The 25,439-nt window shown below is 36.2% G+C and overlaps 2 protein-coding genes across 3 annotated transcripts in view; one reads left to right on the top strand and one right to left on the bottom strand.

Moving 5' to 3' along the window:
• LOC121383699 (focadhesin-like) overlaps nucleotides 1-25,439 on the bottom strand; it is a 578,322-nt gene that overhangs the window by 423,387 nt on the left and 129,496 nt on the right. The gene's annotated exons all lie outside the window — the stretch shown is intronic.
• Nucleotides 14,196-25,439, top strand: part of LOC121383709 (FMRFamide receptor-like) — a 106,383-nt gene continuing 95,139 nt past the window's right edge. For both annotated transcript variants that reach the window (XM_041513813.1, XM_041513806.1), the window contains exon 1: nucleotides 14,196-14,494. The gene's annotated coding sequence lies outside the window, so the exon portion shown is untranslated. The remainder of the gene's footprint in view (nucleotides 14,495-25,439) is intronic.

Raw genomic sequence — 25,439 nt, 5'->3', positions numbered from 1 at the left:
ACTTTCAGTTCTCAAATTCAAAACATTCCAGAATTAAGTAACTTGTTACAGATCACACACTATGAACGTACTTTCACGTCTCAAATTCAAAACATTCCAGAACAATTAAATAACTTGTTACAGATCACACAACATGAACATATACTTTCACGTCTCAAATTCAAAACACTCCAGAACAATTATATAACTTGTTACATATCACACAATATGAACACACTTTCATGTCTCAAATTCAAAACACTCCAGAACAATTAAATAACTTGTTACAGATCACACAATATGAACACACTTTCATGTCTCAAATTCAAAACACTCCAGAACAATTAAATAACTTGTTACATATCACACAATATGAACATACTTTCACGTCTCAAATTCAAAACACTCCAGAACAATTAAATAACTTGCTATAGATCACACAATATGAACATACTTTCACGTCTCAAATTCACAACATTCCAGAACAATTAAATAACTTGTTACATACCACACAATATGAACATACTTTCACATCTCAAATTCAAAACATTGCAGAACAATTAAATAACTTGTTACAGATCACACAATTTGAACACATCTTCACTTAAAAAATAAAAACTTTCATTGGAAATTCAGCACTATTCCAAGAGATTCCAATGAACCAAGCAGTGACATCATTTGTTACAGACCACTATTCCAATTGACTCCACTGAACCAAGTAGTGACATCACTTGTCACAGACCACTATTCCAAGTGACTCCACTGAACCAAGTAGTGACATCACTTGTCACAGACCACTATTCCAAGTGACTCCACTGAACCAAGCAGTGACATCACTTGTCACAGACCACTATTCCAAGTGATTCAACTGAACCAAGCAGTGACACCACTTGTTACAGACCACTATTCCAAGTGATTCAACTGAACCAAGCAGTGACATCACTTGTCACAGACCACTATTCCAAGTGACTCCACTGAACCAAGCAGTGACATCACTTGTCACAGACCACTATTCCAAGTGACTCCACTGAACCAAGCAGTGACATCACTTGTCACAGACCACTATTCCAAGTGATTCAACTGAACCAAGCAGTGACACCACTTGTCACAGACCACTATTCCAAGTGATTCAAATGAACCAAGCAGTGACATCACTTGTCACAGACCACTATTCCAAGTGACTCCACTGAACCAAGCAGTGACATCACTTGTCACAGACCACTATTCCAAGTGATTCAACTGAACCAAGCAGTGACACCACTTGTTACAGACCACTATTCCAAGTGATTCAACTGAACCAAGCAGTGACATCACTTGTCACAGACCACTATTCCAAGTGACTCCACTGAACCAAGCAGTGACATCACTTGTCACAGACCACTATTCCAAGTGACTCCACTGAACCAAGCAGTGACATCACTTGTCACAGACCACTATTCCACTATTATACTGCCCTTGTTTTGGCTGAACAGAGAGAATGCTAATCATTAGATGACTGGATGGAAATACATGTACCGGTACTAGTAAAGAATTAAGGTATGTATAAGCTTTAATAGCCCTCATTTTTCTAGAATGAGCCAAATGAATATATATATATATATATATATATATATATATATATATATATATATATATATATTGAATCACCTCAGTGGATCCATTCAACTGACTGGCTGATTGGGTTTCTCTCTCATTCCAACCAGTGTACCACAACTGGTCAAAGGCCATGGTATGTGCTTTTTTGACTGTGGGAAAGTGACTATAAAAGATTCCTTGCTGCATTAGGAAAAATGTAGCGGGTTTCCTCTGATGACTACGTGTCAGTATTACCAAATGTTTGACATCCAATAGCGGAATTTTGACATATAGTCTCATAGAAAAAACTTGTTACATTTTTCCATTAATAGCAAGGGATCTTTTATAGGCACCACCCCAAAGACAGGGCAACAAATACCAGGGCCTTTGATATATTCCAGTCTTGGTGCACTGGCTTGAATGAGGCATAGCCAAACAGGCCCACCAATGGGGATTGATCTCAGACTGACCGCACATAAGACTTTACCAATTTCTAATAAGAAAACTTTGCCAAAATGCAATTTATTTATTTTGAACCTTATTCTCCCTGTGAAGCATTATTTAAATCTTCACTTACATATTTCGATAAAAGTAAGAAACAGAGAAAGAAATGCAAGCCTCAGTTGTAATGCTGCATACTCTCTGCATCATTGTATTGCCAGGATCCTGAGAAAACTGCCACCAGTTAGTGTGGACCTGTGACATCCATGTATTCCTCAGCATGTCCCGCTATAAAGGGTTTCTTCTTCCTTGTTTAATATAACAGAAACCCGATCCCAGGTGAGAAGTTTGACAGGTGTAAGAAGGTGTTTTTTTCTCAATATCCATGTGTCCTTGACACCTCTCCACAATCACAGAGTCGGGCTGTTTATTAGTTTGTGTTGTGTTCAGTATAGGAAGCTTCACAATCATTGTCACCTGATTCTCACCCAAGGGCTAGGAAATATTTCTTCATACAACTCATGCTTTTTTATTTATTAATGTTGTGAATGAGTCAGGAATGTTCTTATGCAGTAATATTAGTCTAGATCAGTCTACGTGTCAATATTAATTTGATCTAACTACATGCAATTCATGAATATGCCCCAAACTGACATACGTCTAAAGTGGGTACATAGTTTAACTTCTTTAATAGGTGTCAATATTAATTTGATCTAACTACATGCAATTCATGAATATGTCCCCAACTGACATAAGTCTAAAGTGGGTACATAGTTTAACTTCTTTAATATGTATCAATATTAATTTGATATGACTACATGCAATTCATGAATATGTCCCAAACTGACATAAGTCTAAAGTGGGTACATAGTTTAACTTCTTTAATATGTATCAATATTAATTTGATCTAACTACATGCAATTCATGAATATGCCCCAAATTGACATAAGTCTAAAGTGGGTACATAGTTTAACTTCTTTAATATGTGTCAATATTAATTTGATCTAACTACATGCAATTCATGAATATGCCTCCAACTGACATACGTCTAAAGTGGGTACATAGTTTAACTTCTTTAATAGGTGTCAATATTAATTTGATCTAACTACATGCAATTCATGAATATGTCCCCAACTGACATAAGTCTAAAGTGGGTACATAGTTTAACTTCTTTAATATGTATCAATATTAATTTGATATGACTACATGCAATTCATGAATATGTCCCAAACTGACATAAGTCTAAAGTGGGTACATAGTTTAACTTCTTTAATATGTATCAATATTAATTTGATCTAACTACATGCAATTCATGAATATGCCCCAAATTGACATAAGTCTAAAGTGGGTACATAGTTTAACTTCTTTAATATGTGTCAATATTAATTTGATCTGACTACAATGCAATTCATGAATATGTCCCAAACTGTCATAAGTCTAAAGTGGGTACATAGTTTAACTTCTTTAATATGTGTCAATATTAATTTGATCTGACTACATGCAATTCACGAATATGTCCCAAACTGTCATAAGTCTAAAGTGGGTACATAGTTTAACTCCTTTAATATGAGTCAATATTAATTTGATCTAAAGACTTACCACTTGCTCTCGTTTTGTTTAATTTAAAAAAATAAATAATGGAAGCTAGATTGACGAACAGGTAAAAGTTGAAACCTTTCAAGACATATTGCTTGTTTTAAATTATTGAAAAGTAATGTGGTGATAACAACCTCCACAATGGGGATTAGAACGAGTTCTAACATGATCACTGGGTGAACACCCACAACTCTTGTCAACAAAGAAAACAGAATGAATAAATGAATATTTAACGACACCCCAACACAAAAATACACATCGGCTTTTGGGTGTCATAAAAAGGTAAATATATAGGGAATATCTGGTTACTGTCTTAAGATATTGGCTTTATCCTGTGAAGGTCAGAATGGCGAATGCAGCTCGGCAGGATAAAGCTGATATCTTAAGACAGTAACCAGTTATTTCTTTTATCCTGCAATTCTACAGGAATATTTGGAAAATTATTATTTATTCCAGTTTTGTGTATGCAAATTGAGTATTGTCAACCTAGCAAGGCTTTTGCCGTAAGACGTCATACAAGATGCATGGCGTCATTATTGTAAGATGCTCGCTACATTCTGTCACATTAAAAAAACGTTTCTAAACTCTAATTCATAAATATATATACAAGTTTGGTATTGTTATCATAAAACTTAAGGTTATTTGTATTTACGGTACTTAAACAAATGATTTAAAGAGTATCTTTAATGAAAATCTACTCTGAAATACTCGAGTCAAGTTGGGCTTATGTCACGTGACCTATATTTTTGGTCACTGACCAAAAATATAGAGATTTATCTAGTCATCATATCTTGCCAATGTATACAGTGATTGTGGGATAAATGAAAATATTATTTATATAATTATGTAAAACCACAGTGTAAGGAGCAGTATGGAAAGTATAATACAATACATAAGTCAATGTAAAGTATATTTTAAATTTAAAATAAATGAATATGTCAATAGGCATGGCACAAGACTACTTCATATATATCCTTCCTGCACCGCCTGTAAATTGACTGCCACTCTCTCAGAACTGGCTTGACAGAATGAAGCTTGATCGCGATGCACCGTCTCAACCAAGTCGAAAGGATATATTGGTTAATAAGATATTTAAAATCACCGACATGGGGCAAATTCAAAGCAGACTTGGCAGCAATATCTGCCTTTTCATTGCCCTTAATGCCAACATGGCTGGGTACCCAACAAAATATAACATCTTTAATGGCAATTGATAAAAAAAACCACTTTCGTATATCACCATCCCAACTAAGGGATGCTCTAATTTCATGTACTGTAGAGCTTGGAGACATGAAAGTGAGTCAGTAAAAATAATGTATATTTAGATGCACATGAATCCTTAATGTGTTCCAGGGCTTTAATAACTGCCCAAATTTCAGTAGTAAAGATTGATGCTGAATCGGGCAATCTCATGAAAATTATTGTGTCTGATGTAAAAACTGTCACAGAAGCAACATAATTCCCATCCCGTGATCCATCTGTGTAAACAGGGATGTATTCACCATGATCCATATGTGTAAACAGGGATGTATTCACCGTGATCCATCTGTGTAAACAGGCTTGTATTCACTGTAACTCTCTTGGATTTCGATGAAATGTTGTTCATAAATAACTGCATCTGTGCAATCTTTCTTTAGATGCACAAGATCAAATACAATTTTCAGTGGTTTGACACACCAGGATGGCAAAACATAATATGAAGGTGTTTCCAAAATCTATGTTGGAAACATGAACTCTGCCTAATGCAAAGACCAAATGTTCGAATGACATTTGGCTTCACACCCAATAACTTCATATATTTGTTATCAAACACTACATTCGGCATTATGTGCAGGATGTTTTAGCATTGATTTAATCTTTGTAGCATACTGTAGAGAAAGCTTTGCATGTCTAGCACCCAAACTAGGTTTTTGTGCATCGACGTACAAGCTCTCCACAGGAGATGTTTTGAATGTGCCAAGACAAAGCCTAACTCCCTGGTTGTGTATAGGATCTAGCATTTGCAAGTAAGACTTACGTGCTGAACCAAACGCAATGCACCCAATCAAGGTTAGACCTAAGTAAAGATCTATAAAGTCGGAGTATAACCTTTCAACCTGCTTCCCAATCAGTCTTGCCAATAACTTTTAAAATATTGAGGTTCTTTAAGCCTTTCTTTTTAACATACTGTAAATGAGGAACAAAAGATAGCCTCCTGTCAAATATAACCCCCAGAAATTTGGTCTCCTCCACAACTGGAACCGGATTTTTGTCCAGAAACAGCTGAGGATCTAAATGGTGACCTCTTTTCTGGCAGATATGCATACAGACAGTTTTTGACTCTGAGAATCTAAACCCACTATCACTTGACCATTGCTGAAGTTTATTCAAACAATGCTGCAACTGACAGTCATTGATACTCAAATTGGACGACCTGTAGCAAATCTGAAAATCATTGACATATAACCAGCTATCAACACCAGGTTTTAAACACGGGGTGATGCTGTTAATTTTTCAAGAAAATAAAGTTACTGACAGGATACTATCTTGAGGCACACCCATCTCTTGTGAGTGAGAATAGGATAATGTTGACCCCACTCGTACCCTGAAAGATTTAAAAATACACTGAAACACTGCAAACATGTAACAAAGAAAGAAAGAAATGTTTTATTTAACGACGCACTCAACACATTTTATTTATGGTTATATGGCATCAAACATATGGTTAAGGACCACACAGATAATGAGAGAAGAAACCCGCTGTTGCCACTTCATGGACTCTTTTCGGTTAGCAGCAAGGGATCATTTATATCCACCATCCCACAGACAGTTAGTACATACCACGGCCTTTGATATACCAGTCGTGGTGCACTGGCTGGAACAAGAAATAGTCCAATGGGCCCACCGACGGGGATCGATCCCAGGCCGACCGAGCTACAAACATGTAACATTAAAACGTTGAATAAACATGTGGATAATATTATTATGAAAAACTATCAACATCTAATCTAAGCAGATGGATAGGTGAATGAATGAATGAATGAATGAATGAATGGTTAGATGGATGGATAAATGTATGGATAGAAGGATCAATGCTTGGATGGCTGGCTGGATGAATGAATGGTTGGTTAGATGGATGGATAAATGTATGGATAGAAGGATCAATGCTTGGATGGCTGGCTGGATGAATGAATGGTTGGTTAGATGGATGGATAAATGTATGGATAGAAGGATCAATGCTTGGATGGATGGCTGGATGAATGAATGGTTGGTTAGATGGATGGATAAATGTATGGATAGAAGGATCAATGCTTGGATGGCTGGCTGGATGAATGAATGGTTGGTTAGATGGATGGATAAATGTATGGATAGAAGGATCAATGCTTGGATGGCTGGCTGGATGAATGAATGGTTGGTTAGATGGATGGATAAATGTATGGATAGAAGGATCAATGCTTGGATGGCTGGCTGGATGAATGAATGGTTGGTTAGATAGATGGATGGACTGAATGCAATTTTGGATGGATGGATAGATAGATGAATGGATGAATGGGTAGGTAAGTGAGTGGGTGGGATGCTTGGATAGATGGATGAATGGATGGGATGGACGGATAGATGGATGAGTGATTGGATGAATGGACAGGTATACAGAAAAACAATTGGTCACATTTTCAAAGTATGTCTATCCCATACATGTTTTTATCGATTTTTAAAGTGATTTGTTCTTGTTGTGAGCAATCAGTTTTTTATCTCTTAGATTTATTCAATGAAAAAATAACTTTAAATCATAACCCCACCCACTGTGTGTGCTACTAAAGCTGAAGTTGCCAGCTGTCGGGAATTACCAGTAAAATTATAATACTTAATACTGATCAATTTAATCTTCTTAGTTTTCAAAAGCTTCTTGCTCTCTAGCTTGTCCCAGTGGAAGTCTTAAGAGTAACTTTCTTGCACTCTCTTTAGTGGCTGCACTTTGATTATAAGAAGCTTAAAAGATTTTTAGGGCAAAATTTGTAAATTATTAGACTCATTTGTTAAAGTGTAAACGTGGATATTTTAAAGTGTAAACGTGGATATTTTAAAGTGTAAACGTGGATATTTTAAAGTGTAAACGTGGATATTTTAAAGTGTAAACATGGATGTCTTAAAGTGTAAACGTGGATATCTTAAAGTGTAAACGTGGATGTCTTAAAGTGTAAACATGGATATCTTAAAGTGTAAACGTGGATATCTTAAAGTTAAAGTGTAAACGTGGATATCTTAAAGTGTAAACATGGATGTCTTAAAGTGTAAATGTGGATATTTTAAAGTGTAAACGTGGATATCTTAAAGTTAAAGTGTAAACGTGGATATCTTAAAGTGTAAACATGGATATCTTAAAGTGTAAATGTGGATATTTTAAAGTGTAAATGTGGATACTGTAAACCGTGAAAAAAATGCGTGCGTATAAATTTCGTGTCGTTCACGTCCAACCTTATGTCGCGAAATTAATACGCACGCACTATTTTCCAGTTTGAAGTGTGCTTAAAGTGACATCTCCATTTTCGATGTCTCGATGCTTCATCTGTTGTTCCCGCCTTATTCGGATCCGGTAGCATGTGGCCTTCAATTTTAGGATCACCGTTCGTTTTCTGCAGATAGCGATACATGTTGCAACAACAAATTTCCAAGCGCATTTGATAAACATTTTGTATTTATTTCATGTATATCAGTACTCTCGTTTCAGAAATAAAACTCAAAATCATGCAAAAGTAACATGTTTATTGAACAAGCTAACATACTCTAATTTGTTTTGTTTTGAAATATTTTATTGAGAATAAAATTCACAAAAAGATTCACTCAACAGGCACAGCCTATACACGAGCTCTTCTTGATGGCGACTATAGTCGTTAATTGTTTTATGTAACTTCAATCGATGGCGACTAATTGTTTATTGCTTTATCTACCAAAGGGTGTTAACAGTTAACAACTGAAGTTGTGAGTAGTGATTCTAATACAGGTGAGGTGGGTAGGGCCTAATCCCCTCTATAGACTCTGTACCAGGCACAATGGCTTGATGTAGGATAACAGAATATTGATTTACATACAGTAACTTTATAACAATTACAGTGGGCTGTCTTTATCCACTTTTTTTTTTTGAGCTGTCAACGGTCGTTCATGAAATTTACACGTCGTGAACATGCGCTAAAGTATACATTCGCGAAAAAAAACACGTCGCAATATTAATACGGTTTACAGTATCTTAAAGTGTAAATGTGGATATTTTCAGAGGTTCCCCTGTAAGAATTATAAATTAATTTTTCTTTAATCCATGTATACTCATATCCATGCTTATATCCAATTATATTTCAAGTACGCTATCCTGGGCACACACCTCAGCTGTCTGGGCTGTCTAGTGATTAATGTTACAAATAATTTTATCTGGGGCATCATAACCTAGTCATACTCTTGAACTCAAGAAGGCTCATTCTGTGTATATTTAGAGAGTACATATATTACTCAACGGAGGTGTTTGGTTACACTTCAATTGTGTTTGGTTACACTTCAATCGTCCTCTCTATGGGAAAGTTCCTATAAAAGATACCTTTCTGCATTTCAGTGTATTAACAACTGTTTGCGATAAATTATATATGCCAGATTAAACAAAGGAACTTGCTTATAAGCCCTATGATTGGCTCATTCAAACTACAGAACATGCACTGCGCCCTTCGATTGGCAGAAGACATGCCATACATTTAGACAGGGCATGTTACGCATTGCGCAGCGGAAGTAATTGATGCGTAACAATTTACGACTTCAGTCACCGGAAGGTAAACAAAGACATGCATATTTCGCAGACATTTAACCGTGCCGACATTCAGAAACATCTGTGGGCGGGCGATCTACAACATATTAATAACATGTTAATTAATTAACATTCACAACCTACATGGTTTGCTCTCTCACTGTCTAGACCAAGTGTTGAAGATAGCAAACAGCTAGTTTTAAAATGCACCAAGACTGAATGAGTATCACTGGATCAGACTTTGCATTATTACTGAATTACTCTGTGGTTACATTCTTAAAACAGATAGCTGCATAACAACTTAATTACATTCATATCAAATTAGTTGTTTTCTTAATGAATTGGTAACATTACTGAATTAGTTGCAATCTGAACAAGATATATTCTCATCGAAGTAGTTACATTCTCATCAAATCAGTTATATTCTTACATATACAGTAGTTACATTATCCTCAAAGCTGTTACATTGTCAAAGTTGTTACATTGTCATATAATTAGTTACATTCTCATCAAATCTGTTACATTGTCAGCAAATTAGTTACATTCTCATCAAATATGTTACATTGTCAGCAAATTAGTTACATTCTCATCAAATCTGTTACATTGTCAGCAAATTAGTTACATTCTCATCAAATATGTTACATTGTCAGCAAATTAGTTACATTCTCATCAAATTAGTTATATTCTCCTCAAAGTTGATACATTCTACATAAGTTTAAATACATTCTATATAAGTTTATACATTCTATATGAGTTTATACATTGTATATGAGTTTAAATACATTCTATATGAGTTTATACATTGTATATAAGTTTAAATACATTCTATATGAGTTTATACATTCTATATGAGTTTATACATTGTATATGAGTTTAAATACATTCTATATGAGTTTATACATTCTATAGGAGTTTAAATACATTTTATAGGAGTTTATACATTCTATAGGAGTTTATACATTCTATATGAGTTTAAATACATTCTATATGAGTTTATATATTGTATATGAGTATATGAGTATATATTCTATATGAGTATATATTCTATATGAGTTTAAATACATTCTATATGAGTTTATATATTCCATATGAGTTTAAATACATTCTATAAGAGTTTATACATTCTATATGAGTTTATATATTCTATATGAGTTTAAATACATTATATATGAGTTTATACATTCTATATGAGTTTATACATTCTATATGAGTTTATACATTCTATATAGTTAATACATTCTATATGAGTTTATATATTCTATATGAGTTTAAATACATTCTATATGAATTTATACATTCTTTAGGAGTTTATATATTTTATATGAGTTTATACATTCTATATGAGTTTAAATACATTCTATATGAGTTTATACATTTTATATGAGTTTATACATTCTATATGAGTTTAAATACATTCTATATGAGTTTATACATTCTATATGAGATTAAATACATTCTATATGAGTTTATACATTCTATATGAGTTTAAATAAATTCTATATGAGTTTAAATATGAGTTTAAATAAATTCTATATGAGTTTAAATACATTCTATATGAGATTAAATACATTCATTTGCTGCTGACGAGTATACAACTTTACACAAATACAACGTAGATGTTAACGGATAAAAACTGTTTATCAAAATGTCTATGAGATAGCTGAATATTTCCTGACCTCTATCAAACAACAATAAATAGTTTATCAGAATTCTAGAGTTGCTGATCCTAGTATATACATTTTCTGTTTTTAATAAAATTCATTTTAAGGAGGGGACAATTAAGGCATTTGGCCTGGTATGCATATTCAACGATATATAATGCACATTATTGCTTAATATCAACAAGTATAATCGTATAGTTAATTCATAAAATGGTTAAATGTGACGGCTATTATATATAACGGGCGCAGCCATTTTGTACCATCCCTCTGGTGTGCTGGTTGTTACATAATACCTAACGTGTCACATCAGGAATTTGTCTTCAAACTGAAGAAACAAAACATACCTGATTTTTGCGAATGCATCGCAATGTTCTGTAATTATATCCATCCTAGTAAGCCAGTACCAATTATATATTATTTTTCAATACAAAATAAACCACCATTGTCAAAGTGTTGAAATAACTGTATTATGTTTCGTACATAAATTAACCCACGTACTGAAACAATAATCTGAGTGTTTTCTTGGTTAATTGGTCTTTTTTTTTCGTGGCCTTTCTGTGGTTCCTGATTGGCAAGTATATATTTAGATGGTCCCCAGACACTGTGTCTAGACACACTAAAAAGACGTGCCTCTTTTATGAAGATCACAGGGTATTGTGTGATAACAGCACAGATACCCCTCCAATCGTAATGGGCATTATCAGCCATCCTGTTTTATTACTGTATTTCTGTAAAACCCTTGATTAAGTAGACTTTCCCATCTAAAATCACAAAACTGACCAATTACGTCGTCCCAAAGAAAAGAAAAGTATCACTTGGGTATCGTGAGTAGTAGTTTTTGCTGGAACGTGCCCTACCAATAGGCCTAATAGTATGCATTTTTTCTTTGGATTTTTAAAAAAAATAAAAATACTATAACTCCATTTTGTTCTATTGATGTAACCTGAAATATATTTATTTAAATAGTTTATTATAGTATCAAGTCATTTATGTTGTTTTACAAGTCAGGTTGATCAAAGCGAAGTGCCTTGTCGTAAATTAGAGCGTTTGTTTACACTGTGCGTAGAGAGGATGGACGGAGCTGACGTCACTTTGCCCCAAGCTATACCACCAGACGTCACAAAAACAAAACAAAATGGCTGCCCCCAATTAGCAGGAATAATCATGTTTTTTTATTAACTCTAAAATTACGCGTTTTTCATTTGTTAAAGTGTCAGTATGTGTTGGTGGTCCGGGTGTGCATCTTTCCAACACATAAGGCTCTTGTTTGAGTTGACCCTACCTTTAAGCTAATACAAATCAGACAAACCAGGATAATATTGAAAATTCAGAAGTTGCAAGGAACGTATGATTTAACAATGCCATAATCACCAAATATGCTTTGAACTGTAGCTATAAATTAAGGTCATTGCCTTTCTATTGATCTAAGGGTTGGGACATAGTACAGAGGTAAAGCGCCTGCCTGATGTGCGGCTGGTCTGGGATCGATCCCCATCAGTGGACCCGTTGGGCTATTTCTTGTTCCAGCCAGTGTATACCACAAATGGTATATGAACGGCTGTGTTATGTGTCATTCTCTCTGTGGAATGGAGCATATAAAAAAATCCCTTGCTACTAATGAAAAAAATGTAGCGAGTTTTCTCTCTAAGACTATAATATGTCAGAATTACCAAATGTTTGATATCCAATATCTGATGATTAATAAATCAATGTGCTCTAGTGGTGCTGTTAAACAAAACAGACTTTATCTATTGACCTCTTTGGCTGGTGTATCCTACTCCCATGGTATTTTTCATTTCGCTCTGTCCACTAATCATCAGTATCTTTTGTATTGATGAAAATTCAAAAACATCCCCATTTACCAAAGCCCTCTATTTACCTGTACACCTAACCTACCTGTAATTCCTTCATTTACCTGCATCCCTCCATTGATTTATATACCCAATTTACCTGTATCCCTCCATTTACCTGTTAACACTGTACTTCTCCATTTACCTGTATACCTTATCTACCTGTAATGTTCCATCTACCTGTAATTATACCGTATTTCTCCATCTATCTATATCCTTCCACACACCAGTATCCCCAGTTTACCTGTTACTCCAATACACATATCCCATTCATCTATATCCCCAACCATTAGTACCCCCAACACACATATCCCCAGCTACCTATATATCCCTCCACTTATCTCTGACCTCCATCTGCCTGTATTATGACATTACCACTGGTATTCCACATATACCGATATCCCAAATCTAGCTCTGTCCCCAAGTTATCTGTTATTCCATCTATCTCTGTCTCCCATAGACCTAAACCCTCATCCACTTGTCTCCCCTTCTACCTTTATCTCCCATCTACCTGTATTTCCCTATCTACCTATATCCCACTATCTGTACCTTCCTTCTACCAGAACTTCCCATCTACCTGTACCCCCCTCCACCTCCCTCTCTCCCACTTGTACCTCCCACCCACTTGTACCTCCCACTCACTTGTACCTCCCACCTACTTGTACCTCCTATCTAGCTGTATCTCCCATCTCCCTCCCACCCACTTGTACCTCCCATCTAGCTGTATCTCCCATCTACCTATACCCTACTATATATACCTTCAATCTACCAGAACCTCCCATCTACCTGTACACACCTCCACCTCCCTCCCACCCACTTGTACCACCCATCCACCTGTACCCCCATCCACCTGTACCTCCCTCCCACCCACTTGTACCTCTCATGCACCTGTAACACCCATCTATCTATACCCCACAATCTGTCCCTTCCATCTACCTGTATCCCCCTCCATCTCCCTCCTACCTACCTGTACCTACCATCTACTTGTACCTCCCATTCACCTTTATCCCCAAATCTGTGTTACTGACAGGTCATAATATCTTGCTACTGAAGAACAGTGACAATGCATCTTGTGTATGATTATCCCTGAAGCAAACATCTCGCACACACACACACACATATCAGTGATCTGCAGCCAACAAGTGACCAGTGAAGCCAGCCAGTGATACGACGACGAGCCCAGGTGAGAAGCTGGGTACACCTCCAGCACCAGCCAATCGCGGTCGTTCTCTGTACCAGCCATCAACCAACCTTGTGCGAGGCACTTGGGCTGAATGGTGGCACAATCCCGCGACAGCCGACAATTGGCCAATAACTCATTATGGGATCTGCCCCCAGCCTCCGTCTCTCTCCGTGAACGACGTCTCTCCCGGGAACGCTTCAACGTGCTTACATACAAGTGTGTGCTAATAATGTCTGGTGCTAGGAAAGTGAAATACCGGGACGGCTTCATGTCTGCAGGTCTTCTATGTGTGGAGTAGTGGACGATGGGTGGATGGATACTGGCCGATACCTACAGATTTCTTCAGTGTGGATGTACCTGGTTTTTACTTCTTTTACTTTGTTAAATACGTACCCTGTGGTGTGATGTGATTTAGGGAAACAAATATACAATAGATATCTTACAGGTAAGTGAGTTAATGGTTTTAATTTTATTATTATTAAAAAAAAAATTAATTAATGAAAAAAAGTATTAAAAATAATGAATAGATGTATGGGGTGTTGGATGGCTGGATGGATGATAGGTGAGTGGATGAGTGGGTGGATGGACAGATGGACATATGAATGATTGGATGGATGGATAGATGGATGAATGGATCAATGAATGGATGAATTAATGAATGAATGAATGAATGGATACTTACCCTGTGATGTGATGTGATTTAAGGAAACAAATATACTATATCTTTTAGGTATGTTGGTTAATTTTGTTTTAATTTTCAAAACACTTTTTAAATTTATGAAAATTATTTTATTAAATATAATGAATGGATGGATGGGTTGTTAGATGATGGAGAGATGGAATAATGGATGGATGAAGGATGGGTGGATGGATGAAGAGTTGGATGGATGGATTGTTGGAGGGTGGATGGATGAAGGGTTGGCTGGATGGAAAAATGGATGGATGGATGCATGGATGGATGGATGGATGCATGGATGGATGGATGGATGAATGGATGGAAATATGGATGGATGGATAGATTGGTAGATGGATCGATGGACAAACTGATGCATGGACTAATTTTATGTATATCTTATGAATATAAAACTAATTAGTTGAAACAACATTAAAATTATTTATAATATACATATATAAAAACGAATATTTTCTAATTGATAAAACGATTCATCATTACATTATTCCACTGTTAATTAGGCCTTAAAACAAATATGTGTGTTTCACGTTTCAAACAGGGTTGGTACATGTAAGCAGGAACTTTAAAAAAAAAAAATTAAAATCAAATCAAACCAAGAAACCGTAATAACAGTCTAGTTTGCTGATTGCAAAATATCACAGATCAGGATTTCTTTTTTCTTTTTTTTTGCTAATAAAATTACGGTACATGTAGGTCGGGAAACCGGAAACTTTTTTTTTTTTTTAGGCCATACAGTGCTATAATATTACAGTTCATTAGTATAGTAAAAAAAAAAGAAGCAATAATAATATTCCAAAATATATAACCTCAATTTTGGAGTTCAAGTATTCATTTTACATGCAGTGCAAAAATAATGTTCTCAATCAAAGCTTACAACTAACATATTTCTTGGGTGGGGTAAGGATAGTATGGAAAGAAAACACCATGTAACAAAGTGCTTTGGGTAATGATACAGAATTTTTTTGAAGTCTGGACATCTGAAAACATGATTTTATAACATATGAAGCCATAAATATTGTGGAAAGACATGAATATAGGCAGTCTGTTTGATAATCTATTTCATTAAATAATGGAATAAATATTTCCATTACTTCATACAAAGATTATGATTTTGAATTGTCCTGGGTGAGCGGCCACCCCAACTACAGTTATGGCCCTGACTATAGTTATGGCCCCCACTATAGTTATGACCCACACTATAGTTATGACCCCCACTATAGTTATGACCCCAACTATAGATATGGCCCTGACGATAAGTGGAATGGCTGGTATCCAACAAGAAAAACTGGCTGAGAGAAAACTTTATTATTCCAGTGTGAGCAATGTGAATTAAATATACGGTACATCTCGCATCCCATGTACTGGCCTAAACAAAACATTCCGTGTTCCCGTGAATCTGACCCTATCTAGAAAGAACACGGACACTCTCTTTTAAATTTTAAAAAAAATAATTCTTCTTTTTTGATATTAATATGAAGATAAAAAGAGTACATAAATCACATTTTATCTGGACCTGTAGGTATGAAATAAGTTTCTTTCTTTGTTTTAAGTCAACCTACACTACTATGTCTGTTGTATAAAAGATCTCTTGCTGCTAATCACAAAGAGTAACCCATTGTGTCTTTGCAGGTTTCTTCTCTCATTATCTGTCTGGTACTTAACCATATGTATGACACCATATAATCGTAATTAGAGCGTGTCTTTACACAAAACATTACTTCCTTCCTTCCTTCCTAGCTTTCTTCCCTTCTTTCTTTCTTCCTTCCTTACCCACCCACCTCCTCACACACCAGGTAGCCCTTCATAAAATAGCAATACTTATACATCGTAACAACTTGACTTCATTCACTATACATCTACTGAGAATGAAAATATATCTTATCAGGTGGTTGACTGAGTAAGAAGATCACTTTAAAGAAGGGACAAATTAACCGAAAAAAATCAAACATTGGTATCTTCCTTACTTAAAAGTTTGTTTTGTTCAACGACACCACTAGTGCACATTGATTAATTAATCATCGCCTATTGGATGTTAAACATTTTGTAATTCTGATATACAGTCATCAGAGGAAACCCGCTACATTTTTCCAAATGCAGCAAGGGATCTTTTATATGCATTTTCCCACAGACAGGAAAGCGCATACCACGAACTTTGATTAGTTGTGGTGCACTCGTTGGAACGATCTCCCTTACTTATAACCATCCAACTGATAAAAAAATATTTTTTTTAGGTAAGTGCAATTAACAGATAAGAACTTTTTGTTATTTTATAACACTTATCCTTTTTTCCTCCTAGCAATATGAGAATATTAATATAAACTATGTTTGAATAAAGGCATGCTCCATTTGATTGTTATCACTCGGCCAGAACACTTCCGCCTCAGTGTTATCACATGGCCATTTAAGAACAATATATCACCAACCTGTTTATACAACTTCCTTCTCACTCAACCACGCAATACGAGGGTTGAATATCTGAACAAATATATCACCAACCTGTTTATACAACTTCCTTCTCACTCAACCACGCAATACGAGGGTTGAATATCTGAACAAATATATCACCAACCTGTTTATACAACTTCCTTCTCACTCAACCACGCAATACGAGGGTTGAATATCTGAACAAATATATCACCAACCTGTTTATACAACTTCCTTCTCACTCAACCACGCAATACGAGGGTTGAATATCTGAACAAATATATCACCAACCTGTTTATACAACACGAGGGTTGAATATCTGAACAAATATATCACCAACCTGTTTATACAGTTTCCTTTTCACTCAACAATGCAATACGAGGGTTGAATATCTGAACAAATATATCACCAACCTGTTTATACAACTTCCTTCTCACTCAACCACGCAATACGAGGGTTGAATATCAGAACAATTATATCACAAAACTGTTTATACAACTTCCTTCTCACTCAACCACGCAATACGAGGGTTGAATATCCGATACTAGTCGAGGCTGGGATGGATGTTAATAGAGTGTGAACCAATTAACCTGTTTTAACAGGTTTGCTGATAATATATGCCACAATATTTAACACGAACAAACTTAAATCCACAGGTACTGCCATCCTGTTATGTGAGGGTGGAGGGGGTGTAGCCTAGTGATAAAATGCTTGCTGATGCATGGTAGGTCTGGGATCGATTCCTGTCAAAGGGCCTATTGGGCTATTTCTTGTTCCAGCCAGAGCACTATGAGTGGTACATCAAATGCCATGGTATGTGCTATCCTGTCTGCGGGATGGTGTATATAAAAGATCCCTTGCTACTAATGGAAACATGTAGTGGGTTTCCTGTCTAAGACTATATGTCAAAATTACCTAATGTTTGACATCCAATAGCCGATGATTAATAAATCAATGTGCTCTAGTGGTGTCGTTAAACAAAACAAACCTGAACTTTACAGTATGAATTAGCCAGCAAACCATTGTTCAGTTTGCGTGGTGGTTACACAATTTTCAAATTCACGGGTACTGCCAATCTGCAAAGTGGTGAACCGTTATATTCTACAATTAAAAGTTACAAACTTTAGGATCATCAGAAATGTATTCACTCTTTAGCTATACATGTAATATGTAACCTTTAATCAGTTACCTGTAGTCCGTCCCACAGGGAACGCCTTTTTTCATACTGTGGAATTTACTACAAGCTATTTATTTTTGAGATGATTGTTTTCTAAATTACACACAAAAATAGTATTTTGTTTGTTATTTCCAAAACACTTTTACTTTTCTTCTTACGTCCAACCAAACTGAAATTATTTACATAAAACAATTTTGTAGGAGGATGGGTCGAACTATAGGTAAAAATCACGTCAACAAGTTCCATTTACCTAATGCTAGTTTCAGACTGTCAACTGTCATGACAGTTTGCCAACTCCACGGTTGCATTATAATTTCCCCAACTCCCAACTTACGACAGGTGCACTCAGATTAAGAACTAATTGGTTGTAGGTGTTGTATATAACGAGAACCTATGACAGGTGCACTCACATTAACAACTAATCGATCGTAGGTGTTATATATGAGAATCACGTTGTAAGAGCGCTCAGATTAGAAACTATAGACAGTTGTAAAAGTTGTGAGATCAGTGAGTTGGCCATCTTTATTGTGACAGTTGTTAGTCTGAACCTAGCATTAGATTTTGAAATATTGTCTGCTGTGATAATCTCTCAAATAAAAGTTAAAATCTGTTTAACTACACCACTAGAGAACATTGATTAAAGGGACATACCCTAGTTTTTAAACACTATGGCATATTTTTTACTATTAGAGCCGTTTTTGATAACTGAAATCATACTCTACTTAGATTTTATTATTTAGATTATCCATTTCCGTACATTCGAAGTGTTTTTGGTCATCCTGGTGTTTTTAATACCACAAAATGTATTTGTCATATTTTTAAAAACGCACATGCGTCTGAAAAGTAACAGTTATAGAGTCGAGTTTTAGTCTATTTTTAGAGGGTATTTTACCATTTCAACATCACAGACTTATGTTTCATTCAATTGTAACTTTATTTAAATGTGTTAGTACAGGTTTGTAGAATAACTAAACTTAGTATACATTTTCGTGGGCTGAAATGTTGGCATGTCCCTTTAATTAATCATCAGTTATTGGTTATCAAACATTTGTGAATGCTGACACTGATTGCTTCATACAGGATTGATTACAAGTGTTTAATGTGAGGGATCTAATTGGTCTGTGTTGACTACAGGTGTTTAAGGTGAGGGATCTAGTGGGTCTGCAGGGGTGTGTGCAGGAAATTTTGCAGGGGGGGGGGTCGAGGTGTCTGGTGAAGCCCGACACCACGAGCACTGCAGGCACGAAGCCCGTGGTGGGGGGGGGGGGGTCTGGGTGGCCCTCCCCCCAAACATTTTGAAAAACTGACCCCTTCTAGGGCTTCTCTGAGGTGTTTTCTGCTGGCTAGCCGAGCTGCTTTCTGACCTGCTTATTCATTTCCCCACAGGTGTGATGATAACATCTCAGTACTTCCATATCCATTCACAGGAATGTAAAAAATCGGGATATGAAAAAAAAAATCACCTTGAGCAGGGGGGGGGGGGGGGGGGGGGGTGTTTCGACCCCCAAACCCCTCCCTGTGCACGTGCCTGATCTGTGTTGACTACAGGTGTTTACGGTGAGGAATCTAGTGGGTCTATGTTGACTACAGATGTTTAAGGTGAGAGATCTAATGGGGTCTATGTTGACTACAGGTGTTTAAGGTGAGAGATCTAGTGGGGTCTATGTTGACTACAGGTGTTTAAAGTGAGGGATCTATAGTGGGTCTGTGTAGACTACAAGTGTTTAAGGTGAGGGATCTATAGTGGGTCTGTGTAGACTACAAGTGTTTAAAGTGAGGGATCTAGTGGGTCTGTGTTGACTACAGGTGTTTAAGGTTAGAGATCTAGTGGGATCTATGTTGACTACAGGTGTTTAAAGTGAGGGATCTAAAGTGGGTCTGTGTAGACTATAAGTGTTTAAGGTCAGGGTCTAGTGGGTCTATGTTGACTACAGGTGTTTAAAGTGAGGGATCCAGTTGGTCTGTGTTGACTACAGGTGTTTAAAGTGAGGGATCTAGTTGGTCTGTGTTGACTACAGGTGTTTAAAATGAGGGATCTAGTTGGTCTGTGTTGACTACAGGTGTTTAAAATGAGGGATCTAGTTGGTCTGTGTTGACTACAGGTGTTTAAAATGAGGGATCTAGTTGGTCTGTGTTGACTACAGGTGTTTAAAGTGAGGGATCTAGTTGGTCTGTGTTGACTACAGGTGTTTAAAATGAGGGATCTAGTTGGTCTGTGTTGACTACAGGTGTTTAAAGTGAGGGATCTCTTACTAACAACTAACCACTATTCTGAACAGACAGCTCAGATAGCTGATGCATATGCCCAGGATAGTATGCTTGAACTGTAATTGGATAGAGCAGATTTCCTATCTAAGACAAAATGTGAAAATTTCCAGTCGTTGAACAAAACAAGCTTTAACTTTGACCGTAATTTTGTCTCTGAAGTGTTTCTCATCGCCCATCTAAAATATTTTAACAGAACAGCTTCCAGTAGTTATTGAAAAAGAAGCTAGTTTATAACTCCAGCTGGCCCCGGTGTTTGAATATCATTATACCCATTCAGTGATTGTTCAATATGTGCTATTCAAAACGTCCGTTTGTCAATATGTGCAAGCCGTACTTTCCTGTGGAACGCAAACCACTAGCCTGGAGCTTATGAGGAAAGTAATGACTAACTTGCCCACACTTTTTACTGATGTCACACGGATAAATATTCATTGAGCCAGTGGCGTTGGAAGGTGCCAAAAAATGTGGGGGGGGGGCACACTTTTATATTTACCCACTTTTACACTGTTATAAAGCAAATATAAAACAAAATATCTAAAAGGTGGGGGGCACATGTCCCCCTTGCCCCCCCCCTTCCCGTTTCCTACGCCAGTGTCAATGGGTGTTGCCAGGATTTCAACGTGTCAAGCTATTATTAAAATCTTGAATATAGATTCTAAAATTGTTTAAAACACCAGGCCTAATCATCCAGATATTAGAAATACATGTAGCTTAAACTTCATGTTACTTCCCAGATCTAGACTATATAGTCTGTCCCATCTTCCATGGACATTGGTTTTTGAAAATAATTTCAGTTTGATTTGACATAACACGAAAAGTAAAAGTGTTTTGGAAATAACAAAACAAAAACAAACACTACTTTTGAGTGCAGTTCAGAAAATAATCTGCTCAGAAATAAATACCTTGTAGTAAACAGCATAATAGAAAACAGCATAACAGAAAACAGCATAACAGAAAAACGCATAATAGAAAACAGCATTCCCTGTAGAAGGACTGTAAGTATGTAATTATGTCTCCATACATGTATAAAAAAATTACTGGGGGTGGGGAAAATTCAGTTAATACGAGGCCTTGAATATAGGCACCAACATTTAACTCTCTCACCTTATATAAACTTATTCAATGTGGCTGACAGCTGCACCCATGCATTTGTATTAGATGTTACTTTTACTGCATTTGTTTAAAAAAAAAGCTAAATTAACCCTCCTCAAAACAAAACACCAACAAGCAACCAAAAAAGCAAAAAACCCCAACAATAACACCCCCCCCCCCCCCCCCCACCAACTTAACAAGCATTCTGAGAGTACTGCTAAGTCAATACATGTCCCCTATACCAGGCCCAACACAATTTTGTAGCTCCATGTTCCATAACTGTGTGAAAAATTAGTAAATCGTCATAAAAGTCAAACTTGATCTGTAACAGTACATAATAAAACTATATACAAAATTTCATCTCAATATTTTGTGAACAAAAAGTCAGGAAAACTATATGTGGGACAGACAGACAGACAGACATACTGGTAGGGGACTAAAAATTAAATTAAATTAAAAAACTTTAATTTTGTTGTTCTAATGAATCCATATATACAACTACATGTATAAACCAAGTTTCATTGATCTAGGATTTAAACTTGGTGACAAATTGCGCTAAATACAAAACTTTAATGTTGGACTAAAAACAAAAGTTGCAATGTCACCACCACCATTGAGAAAGAAATACCTATATTTCTTTTGAAGAGACTCTAGTGGTGTCATTAACCAATATAAACTTTAGAGGAGACTCTAGTGGTGTCGTTAAACAAAACAAACTTTACTTTGCAGGAGACTCAAAATTATATTCAAAATGTAAGTTTAATTGTCAGGTGGAAACATCTTGCAATAAGAGGAAAACAAAGAAAGAAATGTTTTATTTGACAAACTCAACACATTTTATTTACGGTTATATGGCGTCAGACATATGGTTAAGGACCACATAGATTTTGAGAGGAAACCCGCTGTCGCCACTACATGGGCTACTCTTTCCGATTAGCAGAAAGGGATCTTTTATTTGCGCTTCCCACAGGCAGGATAGCACAAACCATGGCCTTTGTTGAACCAGTTATGGATCACTGGTCGGTGCAAGTGGTTTACACCTACCCATTGAGCCTTGCAGAGCACTCACTCAGGGTTTGGAGTCGGTATCTACCTACCTACCAGCCTGTAGACCGATGGCCTAACCACAATGCCGGTTTTTATTTATGGTTATATGGCGTCAGACATATGGTTAGGCACCACACAGATATAGAGAGAGGAAACCCACTGTCGCCACTTCATAGGCTACTCTTCTTTTTTTTGATTAGCAGCAAGGGTTCTATTATATGCACCATCCCATAGTCAGGATAGTACATACTACAGCCTTTGATATATCAGTCGTGGTGCACTGGCTGGAATGAGAAATAGGCCAATGGACGCATCGAGCGAACACTTTTAACCACTGGGCTATGTCCTGCACCGCAATAAGCAGAAAACAAGGACAGTCTGCAATCATGACGTCTGCAATCATGACGTCTGCAATCATGACGTCTGCAATCATGACGTCTGCAATCATGACATCTGCAATCATGACGTCTGCAATCATAACGTCTGCAATCATGACATCAACACTGATCTTTAACTAAAATAAAGTTTGTTTATTAAGGAAAATTGGTTATTGATCTGTATTTATTGTGGCACAATACATGTACGCTCTGCTAAAAACTTGAACAGTTAAAGTGTTTTAGTAAACCGGAAATATTTTAATGGTGATATGTTTGTAGAAGATTCATGATACAACTACCGTACTTACAACATAAAGGATTTATATTTGTTTTCACATAAACAAAAAAAATTAAGTCATAATTATTCTGTTTACGTATAGCCAAATGTTATTGTGTTTATTACATAACCAAACATTTTAAACCGCATCACAGTGTTTGAGTGTCTTGTAATGCATGAGTCAACTGCGTAATAATGTAAAGAGAGCTTAGGAGTTGTTTTGCCTGTGGGGAAGTGTATAAAAAAGATCCCTTGCTGATAATGGGAAAGGTTTAGGTGGTTTTCTCTGAAGACTATATTGTTTTTCCATTACCATAGTTTGACACCCAATAGCCGATGTATTTTTCATGCTGGGGTGTCGTTAAACATTCATTCATTCATTCATGTCTGCCGTATTACCATAGTTTGACACCCAATAGCTGATGTATTTTTCATGCTGGGGTGTCGTTAAACATTCATTCATTCATTCATGTCTGCCGTATTACCATAGTTTGACACCCAATAGCCGATGTATTTTTCATGCTGGGGTGTCGTTAAATATTCATTCATTCATTCATTCTGAAGACTATATATGTCAGAATTACCAAATACTGGACATCCAATAGGTGATGCATAATTAATCAATGTGCTCTAGTGGTGTCGTTAAATTTTCTCTTTAGTCATTACAACCTCTGCAATTCACACTTTTATTAAACAATTTAAATTAACAACGACAACAACAACAAAAATTATCTAATTGGGAGAATACTCCAACCTATATTAATTTGTTTTATATTGACAAACCTACTTTTAATGTTACTCACTTGATAAGAACCACAGTTTTGGGTTGAAATATTAAAATATATTGTTTACTATTATGTGTAGTAATAATAAATGTAAATGTTGTAATTAAAGGGAAGGAAAGACAGTTGTTTAACCACACTATAAGACATTTTAACCTGCAGCTATTTGGGGCATCACATTTTTATTTTGACACATACATGTAGTCTAGACACTGAGAGAAGAAACCCACAGCTGCCACTCCAGCTATACTCCTACACAAAGCAGCAAGGGATCTTTTATGTGGATTTTCACATAGACAGTACAGCACATACCCAACCTTTAATGTACCCATCACTTTGGGCAAGTGGTTGATCTGGCACTTTATTGTATAAGGAGAAATAAGATGAGTTAAACTTAATGCATCTACACCCAACACAACTAATTAAGAACCAGCACCATATTAGTTTGGCAAATTTACACACAGATCACTTTTAAACATTACCTGTATTTCACAAAAATCTGACCCATGATGCATGAAAAAAACCAAGAGTACCGGTGAGACACATGATACGCCTGTCAGAAGTCTGAAGGAAAACCATGCATAGATATTAATGAATATGTTACGGGTATGATTCAATTCTAATTATGTGAAATTTTTGCAATGGGATGGATGAACAGTTTGTTTTGGACCAACTACTGATGATGCTGTATCCATTGGAGAAGGTGCTGTCTGATTAATGAAGTTATTGTTCTTTATTAGAAAGGGAAATTTTGTTTAGCATGGGTACTCTGGTGACACATTTATATTGGCAGAGAAACAGTTTATGATTGTAATGTTAACCGCCAAGAAATTAGCATATGTATTGTTGGTGCTGAATTGCATACAGGAATGCAACATATGATCCGGACAAGGATTTACTGTTATGTGCAGTAGACAATGAAAAGTAGGTCACAGTGACCTAGTAATAGTATGCGACACACCACCATCTCAAGTTAATTGTTCCTACATGTGAGATTTGATGGTCCTGTATGCATCTGTATGCAAGATATGGTCCGGACAAGAAAACGTTAACAGACAGACGTACGGATGGACGGACAGCGCCATATGACCCATCATAGACTGGCACATACAAAATTGCACACAGTGAGCTTTTCATGCATGTATGAAGAGTAACAGAATGCACATTGTTATGAATTGTTACACATACATAAGAAGACATGTAGGTTTATAAGAAGACATGTAGGTTCATAAGAAGATGTCATTTTATTCAC

Source organism: Gigantopelta aegis, chromosome 2 (assembly GCF_016097555.1).
Source record: "Gigantopelta aegis isolate Gae_Host chromosome 2, Gae_host_genome, whole genome shotgun sequence".
Lineage (NCBI taxonomy): Eukaryota > Metazoa > Mollusca > Gastropoda > Neomphalida > Peltospiridae > Gigantopelta > Gigantopelta aegis.
The sequence above is the reverse complement of the archived record's forward strand: the minus strand, read 5'-3'. Positions and strand labels throughout refer to the sequence as shown.